Source organism: Leucoraja erinacea, chromosome 3 (genome assembly GCF_028641065.1).
Source record: "Leucoraja erinacea ecotype New England chromosome 3, Leri_hhj_1, whole genome shotgun sequence".
Lineage (NCBI taxonomy): Eukaryota > Metazoa > Chordata > Chondrichthyes > Rajiformes > Rajidae > Leucoraja > Leucoraja erinaceus.
In genome coordinates this window covers 42,465,885-42,483,770 of record NC_073379.1, presented here as the reverse complement: position 1 = coordinate 42,483,770, position 17,886 = coordinate 42,465,885, and the positions used below count along the sequence as shown (strand labels likewise).

Genomic DNA, 17,886 nt, shown 5'->3' with positions numbered 1-17,886 from the left:
CAAACATTCCACAGTTCCTGCACAACTCCAGCCACCTTCAATTGGCTCTTGCAACAGAGAGAGAGAGCGAGAGCGAAAGAGAAAGAGAGAGAGAGAGAGAGAGAGAGAGAGCGAGAGAGAGAGAAAGAGAGAGGGAGAGGGAGAAAGAGAAAGAAAAAGAAAGAGAAAAAAAGAGAAGAGAAAAAAAGAGAAGAGAAAGGAGAGAAAGAGAAAGGTAGAAAGAGAGAGAGCAAGAGAGAAAGAGAGAGAGCGAGAGACCATCTGACACCACTCGTCACATTCCAAAGTTTTTGTGACCTCTGTTAATCACCAGCCAGTTTGTACGCAATCAGCAAAATCTACCAGCAGACTAACTCCAATCGTGCCTGCGCACACATACACACAGGCACGAGCACAGTCTTCCATCATGGACTACATCAGATACCCTTAAAAAGCCATGCATGCACATTCTCTTTGTGCTGGTGACCATCTTTGCTTTCTACGTTCTCATTATTCATGAATGGAAGCTTGAAATTCTGTCATCAATTCTGCTCCACCACGAAAGTTATCTGCAATCCCACCTCCCATGAAGAATGCAGCACAATGGGTTAAAGCCCAGCACCTAGGCAATGCCTTCAAGAGATCATTCAACTGTGTAGATACAAAGCGCACTGTTCAAGGAGGATTGTTAATCGGCAAAAGATCAAAACACAAAGGGTCAGCTCTGATACACTTCCAGCTTCGCATCAGGTTAGCTAGTTTTTACTTCTGGAATACTTGCCCATTTTATTTCCCTTCTGTTCGGGGAAACACTCCCTCCCCCTCCCAATCCACTGATGATCCTTTTTTTGTTTCTCAGTCAAACAATAGAGATTCTGTTAATGTACCACTAAAGAAATACATTTGTTAACATACTTCCTCAAGCCTGAGGGAATGGCTAAGAAAAAAGTTCAACAAAAGTCTGCATGACATCAAGTGAGCATCTTTAACATTATTGCTTGTGAATTTGGTTTGGTGAAATTTAAAAAAAGTTAACGTGGCAAATTAATAATGCCACTTCAAACAAGGGAGGGGTTTGATCAAAGGCAGGTTTACAAAGCACAGCATTCTTCAGAATGTAACTATACAAAATCTCCGCAATGTTGCATTTCAAAATAAGTTATAGTGTAGCCTCTCTAAGCCATAATTCTAAAATGTTAGATAGGCACACAGGGCTGGAGTAACTATTTAGCCTGGCCCACTTTCCCGAGTTACTCACGAATACTCCCGAGCTTTCCCCTCGATTCAAACTCGGAGAATGTCCGTAACAAGTCCTTAGGAGGCTGTAGGAGTCCGTAGATATATCGTAGCGGCTCGTTATGCCAGCCATAGGTATTCAGGACGTCAGGTAAGTCGGGATGTTTTTTAGGCCTGATGAAAAATGTCCACGAGTAAAAAAAAAATAGCCCCGAATACCTACGGCTGACATAACGAGCCGCCACGATATATCCACGCTGCCTACGGATTCGTTATGGACATTCTCCGAGTTTAAATCATGGGAAAAACTCGGGAGAATTTATGAATAACTCGGGAAAGTGGGACAGGCCCTTTAGCCAGTCAGGCAGCATCTCGTGGAGAAAAAGGATGGGTGATGTTTCGGGTCAGGGCCCTTCTTTTATTTCACCCATCCTTTCTCATCAGAGACACTGCCTGGTCCCGAGTTACTCCAGCACTCTGTCTATCTTTGGTACAAACCAGCATTGCAGTTCCTTTCTACACACTCTAAAATGTTGTGGGGATCACGGATATTAATTTTTTTTAAAAGCAAGGAAATTTACAATTGTAGCCTAGGCTCTCAAAAGTAAAATCACAAGGGGTTCTAAGTATATCAGGAGCAAAAAGGGTAGCCAAGGAAATAAAGGTCCTTTTACCGAAGAAAGGGGCAATCTCTAAATGGAACCAAGCAACATGGGCAAGGTTCTTCATGAATACTTCTCGTCTGTATTCACCAAGGAGAAAGGCGTGGGAGATAGTGAGCACAGGAAGGGATACTGGATGACCTGGAATGGGTTAGCATGAAGGAAGAGATGTTATTGGTTATGGGGGTTGCATAAGGATTGATAAATTCACGAGACCAGATGAGATCGATCCCAGGTTGCTGTGGGACGCAAGGGAGGAGATAGCTGGAGCCCTGTACCGCATGTGTTTTTATTGACCACAGGTGAATTGCAAGAAGAATGCAGGACAGCTAATACCGTTACTTTATTTAAGGAGAGCAGAAACAATAGGCCAGGTAGCTATAGCCTAGTGAGCCATACATCAATGGTGGGAAATTATTTGAGAAAATCCTAAGGGTGCTGGAAAGATGTCATACCTTTCTTGTTCTACCACAAGTATGGAAGTGGATTAGATCCAGGCCTGAAAGAAATACAGATGCTGGTTTAAATCGAAGATAAACACAAAATGCTGGAGCAACCCAGCGGGACAGGCAGCCTATCTGGAGAGAAGGGATGGGTGATGTTTCGGGTTGAGGGTGAAGAAGGGTCTCGACCCGAAACATCACCCATTCTTTCTCTCCAGAGATGATACCTGTCCCACTGAGTTACTCCAGCTTTGTGTTATTTTCTGCTAATGTTATCTTCTTCTGACCGGCAGAATAGATTTGTGCAACATGGCATCAAGTTGTACAAGAGGAAACAATGCTTCTAAAGTTTGAACCGTAAACAAATAGAAATAAATATTTTAAATGCTGGGACCACTGGGCAGGTCAATCAGCATTTGCTCAAAGAAAAACGGTCAATATTCTGTCTTACGACCTTTCATCAGATTCGAGTGGGGGTGCCGTTGAGTATGGCTGCTCTGCCTGCAGCTGTTCCTCCTTTCACCCTTCTTAAAATTTTTAGTATGTTAAAAAGTTTTGTTTTGGATGTCATCTTTTTATGTGGGGGGTGGGGGGGGGGAACTGGTTTTTCTCAGTCCCTACCTGGTCAGAGATGCATCGTTGCCCCCTTCCTCACGGCCTACCACCTGGACTGGAGCGGCGTTTCTTACCGGGACCAGCCAGAATCTTCAGCTTCAGCGGCGGCACAGTGCTGAAGCACCATTGCGGAGCGGGCGATGCCTTACCGAGGGCCCCCGTGTGGTAAGCTCCAGAGTGCTGAGACCGCCGACTCCAACACCGCGGAGCATCCAGCCGTGGTAGCACTGACTTTAAACAACGCGGAGCTTAAGATCTTTCACCGAGATCGCCAGTGTTGGAGCTCCGACCAGAGCGGCCTGTGGATTTCGGGAGCCGCGCTCCATCATCCAGCGAGAGGGCCCGAAATATCGGGCCGCCGTTGCGGCGGCTGCAGAGGCCTCAAATAGGCCCCGTCCACGGGTGAACAAGAGGAAGGGGACTGGACTATGCTGCCTTCCCTCAGTGGGAACCATTGTGGGGGGATGTTTTTATGTTGAATGTTAAATTCTTCTTTAATGTTGTGTTTTATTTTTATTGGTGTGGCATCTCATATTTCACTACACCAATTGGTGTATGTGACAATAAATGTCCTTTGTCCTTCTGACAAGTCAGACAGGAAACACAACCGTTTCTCTTTTCGCAGATGCTGCCTGACCTGCCAAGTGTTTCCAGCATTTTGTGTTTATGTTTCAGAATGTCACCATCTGCAGCTGTTTGCTTTTCATGTAAACAAACATTAATTGTGAAAGTCAATTTTCAAATCCAATTTTTGAGCAAACTGTATAAAACCCTCAGCAAAACAAAGCTTCAAGGTGTCATTAGTTAAACAAGAAGTTAGAAAAGCTTTGAACAAATGGTGGAAGGTTCACTATCTGGATGAAGATATATATTTAGTACTGACCCAGAGGAATAGTCTTCACTGTAAATGAATGCACTGGGTTCCAGAAAAAGACCAATGTTACAAACTCTATCCAAGCTGCAAAATCTCCTATTCTTGCTGTCCAAGTAACAACACCAACAATGTCTGGCAGAATTTCAGGCTAGAGGGCAGCAGACCTCATCCACAGAATCATCAAGCACATCAATAATGCTTGACCTATGCTGCCTTTAAAGATGATATACGTGCCACATTATGGCATTGTGTAAATGCGTAAAGCTCAGACACTTAAACGATGCACATTTCTCATAAACCGCTCTGAAATCCTCAAACAGTTGTAGGAGAAAACCACGAGTAACAAACTATGAAACCTCAAGATTCAGCTGCCAGTGTGATGATGACACAATGCTTTCAGTCAGGATCTTTTCAACTCTGGGCAAGAGGTTCCTCCCTGTCGAAATCCTTGCCACTGAGCTCAGGGCCTCCATAAAACATGGAGCCAAAAACACCTTTGCTAGGACATGATTGAAAGTCTTCCAATAAAATGTTCTGTGCATTTGCCACGAGCATTCACAAACACAATTTTGTGCAATGCCATCAGTCCCAATCAGCACTGACAAATTTATTTCCCCTTTCCACTGATAACATTTCACAACAGTCTCTGCCAGCTCTCAACTGTGGCCTTCCTTAACACCACTCTATGGGCACACCAAAGACATGGCAGATTTTAACTATCAACCACACAAGTGGCACACATTTGCCTAGATCAGAAAGTGGAGTAACCAGTTTATTGAAAGTTTATAATTCAATTTGCACGTACACAAGCACACCCCAATTCCAATTTTTTTTTTTTCACTTTTCAAACAAGAATTTAAAATTGACTGAAATTGGAGGGATCCTTTAGATTCATATGCACATAACTGCATACAAACAAACATCACCTTCATGAGAATGACTACCAGAGGTGGTGGAAAATATGGCCCCAAAACCACCATCGCTTCCAAGTCCAATTGAGTTCTATGTGGTTACACAAGATTTTATGAATTCTATAGGCCAGACCATTTGACACAAGTGATCCATGTCAATGTTTACACCTCACAAGACATCCTGCCAAACTGCTTCAGTTCGTGTGTTTTTCCAGGTTCTACTTAAATATATCTCTGCCTTATATCTCAACCACTCAGAGGGCAAGCACACCATTCTTACTACTCTTTGGTGAGGTTGTCCTTAATTTATTTTCTGAACATTATTATTTATGGCCCCTCCCCCCTCAAAATTCAAGACGACAAGTTTTTTCTAATCCCAGCGCATTCACTCTCACTAATGCAAAATCATAAGAATTCCTTCCTACATTATCCTTTCTCCGAGCATCTGGAGTTTCTTTTTCAAACTCATATCATGCATTTCAAACTATCCATGTTGGTTTCTGCCACCATGTAGTCCATCTTTTTCAAGAATCAAGAGGCATTATCCATGGTGGGAATGATGCCTGACCCACTGAGTTCCTCTACCTTTGTTTTTTTTTCCTTTTGAAACATAGAAACATAGAAATTAGGTGCAGGAGTAGGCCATTCGGCCCTTCGAGCCTGCACCGCCATTCAATATGATCATGGCTGATCATCCAACTCAGTATCCCGTACCTGCCTTCTCTCCATACCCCCTGATCCCCTTAGCCACAAGGGCCACATCTAACTCCCTCTTAAATATAGCCAATGAACTGGCCTCAACTACCCTCTGTGGCAGAGAGTTCCAGAGATTCACCACTCTCTGTGTGAAAAAAGTTCTTCTTCTCATCTCGGTTTTAAAGGATTCCCCTTTATCCTTAAGCTGTGACCCCTTGTCCTGGACTTCCCCAACATCTGGAACAATCTTCCTGCATCTAGCCTGTCCAACCCCTTAAGAATTTTGTAAGTTTCTATAAAAACCTCTCAATCTTCTAAATTCTAGAGAGTATAAACCAAGTCTATCCAGTCTTTCTTCATAAGACAGTCCTGACATCCCAGGAATCAGTCTGGTGAACCGTCTCTGCACTCCCTCTATGGCAATAACGTCCTTCCTCAGATTTGGAGACCAAAACTGTACGTAATACTCCAGGTGTGGTCTCACCAAGACCCTGTACAACTGCAGTAGAACCTCTCTGCTCCTATACTCAAATCCTTTTGCAATGAAAGCTAGATGTAATGTCAACTGCTTGTGGAAACACAATTTGTAGATTCCTGCACATTGGCAGAGGACAGCTTATCCTTCGGCCCAATTTTTTGCTGTTTGATTTTATGACTTGGAGTGTTTAATTGTCATAAACACCAGGAATTCAACATAATTTTACTTGCTGCAGTCTTATTGGCAATAATGCCACAATACCACAACTAAATAAACATGAATCAATAATGTAACAAATTATTAGTAATACTACAGAACCAGACCATTATAGTGCAAACCACAGTACGTAGTTCACCTATTAGATGATTGTTGAGGTTGGGATGTGGTTAGGATTGCGCTGTGTGGTTCAAGAGCCTGATGGTTGATAGAAGAGACAGTTATTCAACCTGGTCAGAGGGGGTGGGGGTCACAATTCTCAGGCTCCTGTAACTTATCCCAATGGTAACGGCAAGATGAGAGTGTGGCCAGGTTTGTGGGGGTTTTCAATGATATTAGCTGCTTTTTTGAAGTCGTGCTTCTGGTAGATCTCTTCCAAATCAAAGCCCATCTAACTGAGGTTATTTTATTGTCATCTAGCATTAACAAGTTCATAAGAACCTAAAATTACAGTCAATGTTATCAATTACCCTAGACCAATAATACCAACAAGGTCTGCCAACCATGCAACCATGAGATCATTGCACTGTTCCAATTTTAGCTTTGGGCCTTTTGGAATTTAATTACCTCATGCTTTCATGTATGAAAATCCCAATTACTACATTTCCTTCCAAAATGTCAACTACTTTTCCAATTTTTTCCTCCTTTAAAATTTTCCTTTGGAGAAATCATTGACCAAACCATTGGTCACTATCTTCAAGTGAGTAACTGCCAAATTAGGCCTAGTTAAAGCTCTGATGAAACACTTGAGATATTACAGATCAAGCGTGGACTATTTTGCTAACACTAGCCCAGATAAAACTTTGCATTGACCGGCAGTAACTGGCTTTTCCTCAGGTGAGATATCGGTGTTCACAAAGCACATTTCACAACACCTAAAATAGGTAGCACATCAGTTTTTCCGTCAGGTTGGTGGTATGCACTCCGTGTCATTCAGCACCCTCCACTCCACACCCATTTATTGTTTGCCTTCCAAGCAGGTAAATCAGGACGGTGTAATAATGATCAACATTTAAAGAATGAATGGCGTTTGATGGGGTAGATGGATGTCCCGACTTATAGGAGAGTTTGGAAGAGCATACTATCAATAAACCTCTGTACTACATATGTCACCAAGTCTTTCTGTGGATCTGTTGCAATCATTTATGAACATGGCCACATGTGCACTTCCGTGTCTTTAAAAATAATATACCGGCCAGAAGTGACTTTTAAAAATTAACCAATGACAATGAGCCTATTTATATGGGTCTGACCCATCAAAGATTTGGCACAGTCATGATCCCCTTATGTTGCATTTCCAATACATATGTACACAAAGAGTAGACTGAAGAGAAATTAAAAGCCAAGGACTTTTGGCTTCCACAATGGAACCGTTCGAGAGTAAATTCATACAAGACACCGTCTGTACATTAGCACGCGTTTTATTACACGGCAAGACTTGTCCAAAGTCCAGTGATATTAGAGCATTTTTTCTCCAGATCACTTTCTGGTTCTTACAACATCTTTATTTCTTCTGTTCTTGAAACACCCGTGGGGAACTGAGGGGAAATTCATGGAGCAAACAAACCTCCAGCAAGGAGGCAGAGATTGTTGAAACATTGTGAGACAATACAGAATGGCATTCCAAGGGGTGACATGCCACTGTGGCCTAGAAACAGTGTGGCACTTGCTGACAATAGGTATTTCCATTTATGGGCAAGACCAAAACTAGGGCCATAAATCAAATAAAGAATGCACGAGAAGTCTCTTTCCCCAGTGCTGGAAATGTGGAAATTCTCCCATCGGGAAAGGATGAGGTTAAAAACAGTTTCAGATTAGTTTCCGCCTCTTCCCGGCCCCCACCCTCGCATCAATCTGAAGAAGGGTCTCGACCTGAAACATCACCCATTCCTTCGCTCCATAGATGCTGCCTCAACCGCTGAGTTTCTCCAGCATTTTTGTCTACCTCAGATTAGTTTATTGTCATATACACCAAAGTGCAAAGAAATTCCTTGTTCGCATAAAGCTCAGAGTAAACAGTGACAACTGATGCAACTTTAAACACAACGAGGAGTGCAAAACAGTATAATGGTGTAAGAATGTAGTGCATAAAAACACACTAAAATAGAATAACCCAATGCAGTAGCGTTAGGAGTATATGGGGCACCACCAGGAAGAGGGTACGAAAGGAATGAGATGTGGGGAAGAAGCCGTTAGTAAATCTGAATACGAGACCTTTAAGCTTCAATATTTTCTTCCAGAAGGGGAGGGAAAATTGGAATGGCCAGTGGCAGGCATCCTTTATGATAAATCCAGCCTTCCTAATGCAAAGCATTGAGATGGACTGGATAGAACCAAAGATGTATTTATCAAGTTGAGACAGAGATGGAGGAGGTTTGCAAGAAGATGAGTAGAGGCAAGAAAGGCTGAATGACTTACTAGTATGCTGTAAATTAACAAAGGCTTTTCCATGTTGGTCCAAAGCAAGGTTGGTGTTCAATGATAGTACATGCACAATGAAAGGTACAAGTATGGACAGTTTACATTTTCAGTAAGTTTATATTGAAACTTTCAGAGAAGATACAGCAAAAACATTCATACCGCGTAAACAGTCATACCGCTTTGTAATGTTAACAGATTTAAAAAAATCTAAGACATTAAGAATGATCACAAATATAATTAAGATGTTTAGGTAGAAACTCTGGGGTTGGAAGTTATGAACTGGTCCAAGACATGGGAGAATCATTTTCATATTAAGCGGGCGGCACAGCTGGTAGAGCTGCACTGGAGACCCTAGTTCGATCCTGAATTCGGGTGCTGTTTGTATGGAGTTTGCACGTTCTCCCTGTGATTGCATGGGTTTCCTCCTGGTGCTCGGCTTCCAACTAAATCCCTAAGATGTGCTGGTTTGTACATTAATTGGCCTCCGTAAATTGTCGTGTATGCGTAGGGAGTAGATGCGAAAATGATATAACATAGAATTAATTTGAACGGGTGATTGATGGTTGGTGTGGAGTCGATGGCCTGAAAGGCCTGTTTACATGTCGTATCTTGCCATCAATATTACAATCTGATTGATCATTAATAGGTGTAAGGATTCACTTTGCAAAGAAAATGAACATCTGGAACTCTTTCACAAAATGCTAATAGGAACAATCAAACATTTCAAATTTAAATTTGCCACCAAGAGTTTTAAGGCAGATACAGGTAGACAGAGTTCAAATATAGATTAGTCAAAATTAGACCGAATTGTGGCAGACTCGAGGGACTGAATGGTCTCCTCCAATCTTATATCATAATTTGCATAAATTGCAGCAGAATAAACAAAGTTCCATGCAACCAAATGAGTGCACATCAAATAGATGAGAGATATCACATGCATTATTCTGAAGAACCTCATAATTTGTTTGTGCTAATTAATTCTGTGGAGTTTATTTTCAGTTGGAATACTGCTCAATAACTTATGGGGCATTACAATTGGTACAAGTATTCTTGGGCTTGGGAGGGAATTGACCAGCCAGGATTCTTGTTCATGATCACTGATCAGCAAACCCTCCTGGAAGCACACATGCAAAGATTAATAAGAACAGGAATGGGCATGGCTGAAAACAAAAATCTCAGTCTGCACTTGCGGGTGAATGCCCTGGGCTCAAGTAACTGGTGGGTAAACAACACACATTACACAAGTTCCGTCTGCCGAAGAAGAGCGTTAGTAGAGGGGAACTGATTGGGTCTCTGTTCAAGGAAGAACTGGAGAGCCCTATGACCTACCTGGTGGGGGAAATGGAGGTATAAATGGATTGGAAATCCATGGCAAAGAAGAGGCAATGGGCCACCAGGAATTTAAAGTTATTGACGAGTTGAAGGACGCTTGAGGTGTCTCAGATACAAGTTGGAAGGGATTGGACAAGGGGGATAAGATGGAACCAAGGTATTTAGAGATTAGTTCTGTGAGGAAGGAGCAAGTAGAAATAACGGGTCAGCCAGGGCAGTCTTGTTTATGGACTTTGGGAAGGAGATGGAAGCAGGACATATGAGGCGAGGGAACTATAAGGCTAGAAGCTGAGGAAAGGAGATTGCCAGAGGCGATGTGATTGGTAACGGTACAAGAGATGGTGGCCTGGTATTCATCTATGGGGTCATGGTCAAGATCATTCCCACTGACCTGTGTGTCCTGGATTTCATTCCACTGCCACAGTAAGGCCATTTACAGACTGGAGGAACAGCACCTCATATTCCATTTTGGTACCTTACAACACAATGGTAGCAACAATGAATTCTCCAAGTTTAAGTAAATATCTCCCCCCTTTCTTTCATCCTCTCCTCCCTGTACTACACCTGAATGTATACCCATTACTTTCGCTCCCCCCCCACCCCACATTGCTTCCCACCTGGCTTCACATTTCACACTTCTTCCATCCTTATCTCACACTTTGTCCAAACATTGCTAATCAAAACCCCGCTCACCTATATCCACCTATCACTTTCCATGCTTTGTCCAGCTCCCTCGTCTCTTCCAGCTTTCCCCCACCTGCTACAATCAATCTGGAGGCCTCGATCCAAAACGTTGCCTATGCACATTGCCTGTGATGTTACCCGAGTCGCTGAGCAGTGAGTAGTTTACAAAATACACCTCTTGTTGACTATGAGAATGTTATTGTTTATTGTAAAGGCAAATTAATACAGAAGTAGGGCGGTTACGCTTCAACAGTGTAGCACGATAGTGAGATCATATCAAGCCAACTGAATCCACTATTGTTCTTACTAATGCTAAGATGCAAATATGCTGCAAGAACCTCAGAGAACATTAACTAGACCAATAGCTAGAATAGTCGGGTTGTCAAATGAGGAAGGATGGAAAGGCTGGGCATGCATCTCCTGAAGGTTGGAAGGATGAGAGAAGTCTTGAGTAGATGGACATGGCGAGGGTGCTTCCTCTCATGGAAGAGCCTGGAACTGCGAGTCACTTAAAAAAAAAAAAAAAAATAAAATGGGTTCACCCATTTAAAAAAAATATTGAGAATAACATTTTTCTCTCAGATGTTTGCAAGGTTTGGAACTTTGCCTCTGCTTTGGAAACAACCTTTGAATATTCTGAAGGCAGATGACCAATTTTTTAGAAAGGGTTGAAAGGTTACTGGGATAGGTGTTAATGTGGAATTGCTCTTACAATCATCTCCGCTATAAATGATAGAGCAGATGTGAGGGGGCTGAGCGGCCTAGTCCCGACTCATAGAATGATAGAAACAGAGAACTGGTTTACACTGAGTGCTGATGTAACTCAGCGGATCAGGTAACAACTCTGGAGAAAAGGGATGGGTGACGTTTTAGGTTAGGTCTGAAGAAAGGTCCTGACCCGAAACGTCACCCATCCCTTTTTGGAGATGCTGCCTGACCCACTGAGTTACTCTAGCATTTTGTGTCTATCATAGGGTGAAACACATGTATCTGTTCCCTCTGTGCTGCCCAATATTGCAGCAAGAATCAACACCTTTATCAGCAAAAAGTAGACGAAGTACATCAAGAGGATGAAAGACCATTCCAGAGGTTTGTGGCAACAAAGGACTGGAAGCCGTTCCAATCTAGTTCTTGGGTCCAACAAGACTCTGGTCTCCACAATTCCACACAAAAAATTTGAAGCACGAATGCCCAGTCTCCTCGTTCTGACTGGAATGTTGCTAAACCTATCATGGCAAGAAAAATGTCACCAGCACCATACTCATCCGGCATACCCACTGAAAGCAAACTTACCCAATGTTTTTTAATTAAATGCAATGGAAAATGGGTCTGTTTTCCAAACCAAGTTCAATGACCAAGTTCTATTCTAAGTGTTGGTGTTAAATAGTTGCACACCTCTTTCATAACAACTGCCCTCAAGTCTCAGACTTTCAAAATGAGGTTCCTGAGAAGTTAATCACAGGATATAGACAGACCAAAAGTAAGAGGCCATTCAGCTCCTCATGGTCATATGGTTACATTTCATCATCCAATATGATCACATTGACCTTTTACCTGAAAGCCATACTTTACTGCACTAACTCCTTAATTTTTTAATATCTCAAAATCCATGAAATTCAGTCCCCATGGATAGAGGACTTTAAAAATTCACTACTTTGTGGATGAAGACAGTTTTTCTCATTCTGTCCTGAACAGTGGATCCCTTAGTTTGAGACTATGAACTGTGTTCTAGATTCCCTAGCCAAGGGAAACTGCATCTACCCTGTCAAACCCTTAAGAATTTGTTGTGCTTCAAAGCAAAGTTGCAATACTAAATAAATGTTTTAACACTTGCGCAAGGAGTAACAGCTATACACAAACTGTGCCAGTGCCAATGAAGTATAGTATAGGTTTACTTAGTACTGTTCCATGATAGAAATGCTTGATCCCCAAGACTGCTCTACATGCCCCAGAACTTTCATCTTACATTTCTGTTTTAATTGAATTCATTTTCCAACTCTTCAATTCAGAGCAGTGATTGAAATAAGTACTACAGGAAGCATATGGCAACGGAACTAGGTCAACCATTAACCAAGCAGGAGGAAGTCCAACAGCATACACCCTGCACAAGGATTTTAATCTCCTCCGTCCGTGACCTTCACCAAAGTCAGGCAACGTGCTATAACAAAGCCAAGCTGAAATCCTCCTGTAGCATACACAGACAGACACTCTCATGCACAAGCATCCAAACCAGCTTAGCATATGGAATCTTGAAAACATTAAATCATACAACCAGAGTATACCCTTGCCTTTTAATGAAGCCTGGTCACTTTAGGGAGAAAAAAAAAAATCTCCTTGCGAACAGATTTTATGACTCCTTATATCAGGATTACTACAGAGCTGGATTATTTCAGTCAACTAAAATCAGACCACAGCTACAACAGCCAAGGGATGTTTCTTTTAAAGTATTTCTCCGCTTCTCCATAATTTCCTTTAGCCCTAAAACTCTCCTAGCTTTCTGCATTCCTCCAATTCTTATTCATGCTTGAATTTCCATTGCTCTACCACTTATGCTTGGACCTTCGGATGCCTGGACCATAAGCTGGAATTCCCTTAATAAACCTTGCCATCGTTTCCTCAACAAAATACACTTTAAAGACATATTTCTTTAAGCATCCGTATTTTCTGGCGGGGCCTGGTGTCAAATTCTATTTGGTAATTGGCCTGTGAAGCATCTCGGGACATTAAGGATACAATTAAAAAGTGTTAATTGGTATTACATTAGCATACAGAAGCCAAATCGTAAATATCCGGTCTACCCAAGGTGAGACAGGTTTACGAAGCAATTATAATCCAATTAAATCACCTTACTTGGTGCAAAATTATGCAAACAGACTAAGATTTAAAGCGAATGTCTATTCTCAACACAAATCATTCTTCAGATCTTCTATGCAACCAATCCCTGAAAGACAAGTCTACAAACAACAACGCCACCTCCCTTCCCACTTACCCAGTTCTCCCATCCCCACCCAACAATCTCATCAGTAGTCGAAACACAGCATCTCTTCAAAGCAAAAGTGTGCCAATCAGGAATCACCATTAAAATGTGCACGGGAACAAAAGATTCAATAATAGTACTGCCGAAGTGGAAGAAAATCATCTCATCACCTGAAAAGGAGTTTGTTCCCAGGCTTGAAAGAACCTGATATCATAAGTCACTGAAGGAGCCACTTCATCCAACAAATCTGTGCCAGCTCATTTTACGGAGCCTGGATCCCGAATGCGTCACCAACTGCTTTCAGAAACTCGGTTTTCAAAGATTTACAAAGAATCAAGCTCTCTTCCTCCTGTACAGGTGTGCGTGTTTTATATGCTACTTCCACGAGGCGATATTCCAGCAAGATGGGCTCGATGACTGGAAGCCCATTTGTTTGAACTCTACATAATCTATACTTCAATCCATATCCTTTTTTGTTTAATAGTACAAACCACTGTTCCAAGTCTAAACTCGACTGCAGTTAATATCTGGCATAACTACTAAGGAAAGGTTGACTGAAAAACTTAAAAATTACACAATAAACCCAACTCTCATACAATTTACATTTGTAGAGTGACTAAATGTACAAAAACCCTCCTAAAGAGCATTACAGGAACATTAACAAATAAAGTTAACACAGGTTTTAGTGCACATGTCCAAAACTTTGATTAAAAGAAGGTTTTCAGAGACATCATAAAGGAGTTCTAGATCTTGGGCCCAAGGGAACAGAAAGTTAGTCAAGTGTTTACATTCAGAGATAATCAAGATGCTCGCAATGGATTGGAGGAACCTTGAAGTTTGCAGGTTTGGTGAAAGATAGAGAGGAAAGGGAAGCTCATGGAGATAGTTAAAAGCAAATGTGAGAAGCTTAGAAAAACAAATCATCTGGCCAAGAGCCAATTTAGTTCAGCAAGAACAAAAGAGTAGGGTGAGCACTTGGTACGGACAACAAAGGTTTGGAAGAGCTCAGATTTCTGAAGCTGGGAGGCCTGAGGTCACAAATCAGAAATAGATCAGGTTTGAAATGACAAACAACCAAATTTAATAAGCCCTACAGTCAATGCCAACAGAGAGATGCAAATCAGCTTTGAATAAACAGTAGCACAAACCAACAGATGGATGCATGGTCAACAGCACATGAAATCAAGGGCAGAGCAAAGCTGACAACATTTAAAGTAAACTTTGTTTAGTTTCAGTTGATTAAGAACTTCTCTGGGACAATGTATTTCAAATCATCTGACTATATTTTTCATATTACTTGATATTCAGTGTTTAACTGAATTGTGCTGTCCTGTTGTGGAATTGTTCTATCTGGGACATATGACAATAAAATACTCTTGACTCTTGAACTAAATAATTGTATGGCATGAAAAGTTAGCACCTTCCAGTTTTCTGCAAAGTTGGTGTTAACCACATTAGGAAGCCTGATATTTAAGTGGCTTTTATAGTCCTAGACTGTGAATGTAGAGTTGCATAAGGAAGATATCTAAACTAGGCAAGATGATGTGAAATATCGAAAGAAGCATTCAGAAAATAATAAGATTGGGCATGGTCAACATGGATTTATGAATTAGTAATCATTTTTGACAAATTTGTTAACTTCCTTTACAAGCTGTAACTGGTACAATAGATTATATGGAGGATATTCAAATGGTCTTTGATAAACTTCTTGATAACAATAAATCAGTGGAACCTGGGAATTGGGGGCAATATATACACGGGGACTGAGCATTTCACAACTGTATCAATGTTATGCATGAGGGAACCACATGGTATATGTCCAGTTCTGCCAATGATTCAAAGCTGGGTGGTGAGGTTAATGCAGAGAAACGTCCATCAAGGGATATGGGCGGGTTCAATGAGTGCACAAGGTCACAGCAGTTGGAATATAATTGGAAAAAAAATCGAGGTCATTCAGTTTGGTAGAAAAATAGAAATGCAGAGTACTTTTTAATGGCAAGAGATTTAAAAGTATTGGCGGTCAGAGCGCACACAAATGACTAAACTTTAGCAAGCAGGTATTACAGTCCATGAAAAAAGCAAATGTTGCAGTTTGCATGGGGATTTGAATATAGATAAACACATCTTATTACAATTATATAGGGCCCTGATGATACCACACCTGGAATATTGTATACAGGTCCTGTCTCCCTTAGGTACTGTTTACCAGTGAGGGATAAAGTGCAGCTACGGTTCACCAGAATGATCCCTGGGATGAGGGATTTATCCTTTGAGAAGAGATTAAGCAGACAGAACTGTACTCTTGAGTTTAGAAGAGCAAAAGATAGTCCCATTGGAACAGTTTCTTAGGTGGTGCATCCCCTCCACTGCTTACCTAGGATTTCTGTGCACTCCGGATGCATGGCCTCGAGATTCTCAATGCCATCCTGAATGTTCCTTCTCCACACTGGATAGTTGTGGGCCAAAGGTACCCTGAAGACAGTGAGGACGTTGCACTTGAAGGAGGCCTTGAGAACATCCTTGAATCTTTATTTCTGGTAACCTCTTCCCGTGACACAGCTTAGAATAAAACATCTGTTTTGGGAGTCTGGTGTCAGGAATTTGAACAAGGTTGGCATGCTCTACGTAACTGACTATACATATCCTCCTTACATGCCAGATTGCAAAGTACATATGATTATAAGAAGTGGAAGCAGAAGAGATCCTCTAGCCAGCCATATTATGGCGATACTACAGTACCCAGACAAAGACCCATCATTTATTTATTTGCCTCTGTACTCCACAATTTGAGATTTGTAATAGGAAAAAAAAAAATCACATGTAGTTAAAGTGCATATTGGCAGATTTTAATAAAGGTCATTTTTATACATTTTGGTTTCACCATGTAGAAATTACAGCAGTGTTTATACATAGTTCCCCCCCCCCCCCCTCCATTTCAGGGTACCATAATGTTTGGGACACCGCAATGTCATGCGAGTAAAAGTTGCCATGTTTAGGTTTTTTTTGCATATCCTTTGCATGCAATGACTGCATGAAGTCTGCGATTCATGGACATCACCAGTTGCTGGGTGTCTTCTCTGCAAATGCTCTGCCAGGCCTGTATTACTGCCATCTTTAGCTTATGCTTGTGTTGGGGGCATGTAAAAGGCATTCTAATTGAGTTCAGATCATGCGATTGACTTGGCCACTCAAGAATTGACCATCTTTTAGCTTTGAAAAACTCCTTTGCTGCTTTAGCAGAATGTTTGGGATCATTGTCTTGCTGTAGAATGAACCAATGAGTTTTGAGGCATTTGTTTGAACTTGAGCAGATATAATGTGTCTATACACTCCAGAATTCATTATGCTGCTACCATCAGCAGTTGTATCATCAATGAAAATAAGTGAGCCAGTACCTTCAGCAGCCATACATGCCCAGGCCATAACACCCCCACCACCGTGCTTCACAGATGAGGTGGTATGCTTTGGATCTTGGGCAGTTCCTTCTCTTCACCATACTTTGCCCTTGCCATCACTCTGATACTGTATAAGTTAATCTTCATCTCATCTGTCCATAAGACCTTTTTCCAGAACTGTGGTTGCTCTTTCAAGTACTCTTGGCAAACTGTAACATGGCCATCCTATTTTTGCAGGTAACCAATGATTTGCATCTGTATCCTCTGAATTCCTGTTAATGAAGCTTCTGCGGACAGTGGTAATTGCAGACAGTGGTCATTGACAAATCCACACCAGACTCCTGAAGAGTGTTTCTGATCTGTCGGCCAGGTGTTTGGGGATTTTACTTTATTATAGAAAGAATCCTTCTGACATCAGCTGAGGAGGTCTTCCTTGGCCTGCCAGTCCCTTTGCGATTAGCAAGCTCACCAGTGCTCTCTTTCTTCTTAATAATGTTTCAAACAGTTGATTTTGATAAGCCTAAGGTTTGGGCTGATGTTTCTAACAGTTTTATTCTTGTTTCTCAGTCTCATAATGGCTCACCTGACTCATTGGCACAATTTTGCTCCACATGTTGATAAACAGCAATAAAAGTTTCCAAAGGTGATGGAAAGACCAGGCGGAAAGACTAGGTGCTGAGAGCTCTCTTATACCTGCATGGAGGCAATTAAACACACCTGAGCAATTACAAACACCTGTGAAGCCACGTGTCCCCAACATCATGGAGCCCTGAAATGGTGGGACTATGTACAGTGCACTCAGAAAGTATTCAGACACCTTCACTTTTTCCACATTTTGTTACATTCCAACCTTAATCTAAAATGGATTAAATTAATTCCTTATATCATCAATCTACACACAATACCCCATAATAAAAAAAGCAAAAACATATGTTTAGAAATGTTTGCAAAGTAATTAAAAATAAAT

The 17,886-nt window shown here is 41.5% G+C and overlaps 1 protein-coding gene across 10 annotated transcripts in view; it reads right to left on the bottom strand.

Annotated features, from left to right (window-relative positions):
• znf462 (zinc finger protein 462) overlaps positions 1–17,886 on the bottom strand; it is a 135,121-nt gene that overhangs the window by 82,408 nt on the left and 34,827 nt on the right. For 2 of the 10 annotated variants that reach the window (XM_055632545.1, XM_055632544.1), the window contains exon 3: positions 10,255–10,338. The exons of the other annotated variants lie outside the window; for them this stretch is intronic. The gene's annotated coding sequence lies outside the window, so the exon portion shown is untranslated. The remainder of the gene's footprint in view (positions 1–10,254; positions 10,339–17,886) is intronic. 10 annotated transcript variants of the gene reach the window in all.